Consider the following 5,536-nt stretch of genomic DNA (forward strand, 5'->3'; position numbering starts at 1 on the left):
GCATTGCACACCTACTCTTGCAATGGGTTAAAGATTTACGGTTTTATCATGATGCTTTTAAAATATTTACGGTATAGTGAAAGTGTTTCATAAAATTCATTGAGTGTTTTTCCTGCAGTGCGTTTTTAAGCTTCTATGAATAAAAGCAAACGTTCTTACAGTTTAACTATGCGCCCTCTTCAAGTTGTCCTTAAAATATTATATTTAATTCAGTTTAAAAAGTAAAGTAAAAGCTAAAGTAGTTGAAACGAAAGTGTGACTGTCGCGGGTTTCTTTATCTGTGAATTAATTAGTTATATATATATATATATATAAGAATGTATTCAATATTTGTGTGTGTGTATGTTTTTTTAATAACCGACGTGTGTTCGTATGTTTTTTATGTACATACGCAATATCTTTCTCTTTTCGGGTCCTTCGCGAGTACAGCGGTGAGTCCACGGATTTAGAACATTAAAATTAAGGGTTCGATTCCTTCTCAGTGGAGGCGGCAGATTGCTACAAGAAAACACAAACTCTCTATTCGGACGTTGAAAAATTTTCTTCCGAGAGATAGTTTATATTTTTGTTGAGAGATAGAAATGAAAAATATATGAACATGGTCGAGTTTAGATACACGTTGAGTCTAAAGGAAAGCGATTTAAATAATGGAAGTGTGCAATGTTTCATTTTAGAATTGTAGAATTATTTTGTTGCACGAAACAATTAGAATATCACAGCTGCGTTCAGTTTATGTGATGAGCAATTAATTGCTATAAATGTTAAAAAGGTAAAGGATTTTAAATCGTATGTTTTTCTCTGAATTTTTGTTATATTGAACATTCAAAAACCAAACCAGAATCCTGTAAGGTTTTATATGTACAGTATAAATCTTCGCTATTTTTTGTGTTGTAAATAAAGGAATTAAAGACATTATGTGTCGAATACATTTCGTTTTGTCACAAACAGTATTTTGTCAGATAAACGTCATGTAAATTTAGAAGAAATAAGCATATCATACGTCACTCATTGTAATGCAAGTTTAATTTTGGGGATAGGGGTAAGTTAACGGACTTACAACGCTAAAATCTGGTGTTCGATTCCCGCGATGGACACAGCCCAATGTGAGTTTGTGCTGAACCAAACAGTCTTATGATGATGTCACACAGACCGATAATCTATTTTATACGATACTTCCGCTTTTGTGAGTTCACTGGAAAGACCATGAAATTTTATTTTATTTTGATAAATGTAATATTTAAGAATTATTTCAACCTATTTTCCCCCTTAATTTCTGTCTATAAGAACCGTTCATTACTTAGAATACAACCCTACGTTATAAAGCGCGAAGAATATTAAATTTCCCAAAGTTTATTTTATCTCAAATGCGTATATAAAGCTCACACTATTAATCGTTGAGAGCACATTGGCTTATCTACAACTTTGTTTGCTTTGGTTTAATAAGAAGATACACAATATGCTATAATTTAGTATGAACAATTAAGCCCCGGACATCGGTAGGTCTTTCTCTTCTTTTTCTCTCATGTAATTCAAAACACTTCTGGTTTGGTTTTTGGATTTCGCGCAAAACTACACGAGGGCTATCTGCGCTAGCCGTCCCCAATTTAGCAGTGTAAGACTAGAGGGAAGGCAACTAGTCATAACCACCCACTGCCAACTCTTGGGCTACTTTTTTATCAACGAATAGTGGGATTGAACGTAACGTTATAACGTCGCCACGGCTGAAAGGGCGAGCATGTTTGGTGTGATGGAGATTCGAACCCGCGACTCTAAGATTACGAGTCGAGTGCTGGCCATGCCGGGACACTCTTGAAAATAATTTAATAATGTCAATTGATGTGACCTTTAGAACTTTATGGAAAAAAATGTGCCAATTTTCAATCTTCTAACAAGTGACGCTGTTGATGCATGAAACCAGAAGTTTCTTTAGTTTTTGCGTGTGTTTTTTTTAAACAAACTTACGCAATGGGCTTTCTGTACTATGAAGACTTATAGCGCTAACAACCGGGTTTCAATACTCGTGGTGAGCATAGCACAGATAGCCCATTGTGTAGCTTTGTACTTAACTACAAACAAACAGTGCGAATACTTTCAGGTGAAATTTTTGCTTCCTAAATATTAACAATCCATGCTCACAATCTTTAAAACAGGAAACAGATCAACCAAATTTTACTGAAAAAAACATTTAGTTATATTCTAACACAAACACACACAAAGAGACAACATCTTACTTGTGTTATATCCTCAGGCAAGATAGGTTCACAGAATAACACAGTATTCCTGAACCCTATGAGTCTAACACAGTTTGTATGTCTCTGTGTGTATTTACTTCCCACCCTTGCAATATTATTCACAACAGCTTAAGTGGTAGTGTCATTCTTACTTAAGTTGAATTGTGTTATCACCCACGTGACTGGTCATCCATTGAAACGAAGTGGAAGTTGTAACTTTAAAACATCAACCAACCAACCACTAGAAAAAAAACAAACTGTTCTATTCTTATACATTAAACTCAACCTTACAGATATCTCCTCCAGGAGTAAAAAACCAACAAAAAAACGTTACTTCAGGTGAGTGACACAGAACAATAGGTAGCCAGAGCAAAAGGAGCGTTATCTGAAAATTGGACATGCAATGGAATAAATAAAAAATGTTTGAAAAATTCCAAATTCAAATAGAAAGATAGAATATACTTGGTATATACGTTTGTATTATGTTGTTTTTTTTCACACTTTGTCTCAATCTTGTCCTCAAGCCAACATTAATGTTGGGCTTTAAAACCAATTTGAATTTACATTGCACGTCGGTCAAAAACTGCCGTGATTTTCTTTCACCCTCATAAAATAGATCCAGTACAGATAAGCAATCCTTTAATGAAGTATTAACATTTTACCCTTTAACTGTGATGCACAGTTTAATTTCATACAAAAGTGACCTGTAAACAAAAAATGATAAGTCATTGTAATGATAGAAAATGCAAAGATACTTCCTAACATGAATCATATAATACCTACCAAGATCATAACTACAATTCAACATACACAGAAAATGAGATAAAATATCAATAAATAACACAATATCACGATACAAACCTTTTAATAGCGAATACAAAGATAAAGCAATTTGCTTTAACACACAGTATAAACTCTTTAACAGGAAGTGGTACGTAAGCAATAATTCTATCACAATAGACAAAAAAAATATTTAACATAAAACTAAATAATTGGTATTATAATAAAATGAACAACGTTGTTGTTTGGTTTGATTGATGTCAAGTGAAAAACTACACAATGGGACTATCTATGGTCTGCCCGCCTATTTTTTAACGTTGTAACTCTGTGGACCTGGCACTAAGCTCGTGAAGGAGGGAAGCAAATAATATTGTTTATTTATTTTTATTTCTAAAATTTGAATTTTAAATGACTTAAAATAGAATCAACAATAATTACATTTCACTTCATTAATATAGTTCAAAACGTAACAGTAATTGTTCACTAAAACCAATGATATATGTAGCACCTATACCAGTATTATGTGTGTCATATCCCAGCTAGCCTGTAGAACACTATTACAAATTGCTTTGTCAGCACTGTATATCATGTAATGCGGTTGACGTATTATAACATAGTTCCTTTTGTTTTCACCCATTACGTTCTTAACATAGATATAATTTAAATAATGCATTTTAATAGAACCTAAATATAATTGAAACCACTTAATAGGTATGATGAAACAAAATAAAGTTTCATTTTGTGTTCGAGAGTGGATAAGCAATATCATGTACTATTCTCTGCAGACAGGAGCCAACAAGCTAAGGTTTACCCTGCTCAGACCAGTTCTTTCTTTGGGTGGTATACAGTGTGTATGTCTTCCCAAGTACTAAACACCTTGATTTAAATGTGGCCAACAGATGAAAGAATGTTATCACAAGTTTAGGTAACACATCTTCCGATAACACGAACATGTTCAGGTAACGCGCGCATGCTCAGCTAACACCTCTTCTACAACCTTCGTGTTATGCGGAGCCTAAAGAATCTCATGGCTGTTGGACACACAGACTGAGAAGCGATGGTACAGCCCATCCTCGAAGCTACTTGTACACATGCCAAGGTTACGAGCATCCATGTTACGTCGAAGTGTTAAAAATGCTATTCAACTGCAAATATATGTTAATGTTAGTATTCAACCACAAAAGGAACCACTTGCTGTATGGCTACCGCAGAACTGGCTTCAACTCCGTCACAATGACCAGAGTAAAGACAATCAACGAATCTATATAGTCTCACTGTGAAGTTAATTTGTCAACATTTCCATGTTACAAGCTAGGGTGATATTGTATAGCAGTACCATACTCTTTCAATGTTGTTATACAACGTGCATTCGTTTCTTCCAGATTTTTAAAGCTTATCAGCCAATCAAGACACAAGTAGTCCACTCAGATGGTGAGTTTTCTACCATACAAATAATGCTGGGTAATGTTTCACAAAAACTACAACCAAAACACTTATTTCTTTGTCACACAGTATCTTCATTCATGAGTTATGAGCATATATATAGCATATGCAATTACTTGGTCCACTCTGTACTAACACCGCTATATTTCCACTATTACCGGCATCAATATCTTACAATAATTTCCAGTTGTGTCATAGATACACCAAGTTTCTACTGATTCATGGACTGAGATTCTCATTCGCCTTCCTCACTCTCTCTGAAACTTGTCTCAACTTCAGTAAGAAATGACTGTCATGTGGCAAACCTGGAACACTTGGCCATAAACCATCAATAGTCCATTGGTAGTAAGACACAATATTAAGAAACTGCAATTCTTTTGCTTAGTCGCATTAGGAGCCAATCTTTCATCTTTGGTATCTTACTAGGATCCATGGAGACGGCATCTTTACTCACAAAGTGACCATGAGGATCCAATTTTGTGTGCGTATTTGCATATTTTTTTGTATCAATACAATGTTCAGATACTGTTATTTAATCCAAATAGCCATCTGGGTCCACCAACACGCTGGTATATTTAACCAATTGAACCGCTGCTACTACATTAGATCCAGATGAGTTTGTGATCTCAGATGGGTTTTACAACCGCGTGCAACACTTGTCAGCTTTGTGTCCACTCTGGACAACCTTGTGCATACTCTGATGTTACTGCTAGCTTCAGCTGTTTTTACTTTGGTCATTTTAGTGGGATACTTTACATGTGATTGCTTATAATTTCAGAATAGTGTTAAGACTTCATCCCTCCTAGAAAAACTTACTGATGGGTTTTACTATGTTACATGGTGCCAGTACACTGCATCTTATCCATAGCAAACTATTTAACACGTCTCGGCCTGGAAAGGTGATTAAGGATCTCGACTCCTTACCTGATGGTCGCAGGTTCGAATCCACGTAACACCAAAAATGCTCGCCCTTTCATGGTGCCAGTACACTGCATCTTATCCATAGGAAACTATTTAACACGTCTCGGCCTGGCCAGGTGATTAAGGATCTCGACTCCTTACCTGATAGTCGCAGGTTCGAA

This window comes from Tachypleus tridentatus, chromosome 1 (genome assembly GCF_004210375.1).
Source record: "Tachypleus tridentatus isolate NWPU-2018 chromosome 1, ASM421037v1, whole genome shotgun sequence".
Taxonomy (NCBI): domain Eukaryota; kingdom Metazoa; phylum Arthropoda; class Merostomata; order Xiphosura; family Limulidae; genus Tachypleus; species Tachypleus tridentatus.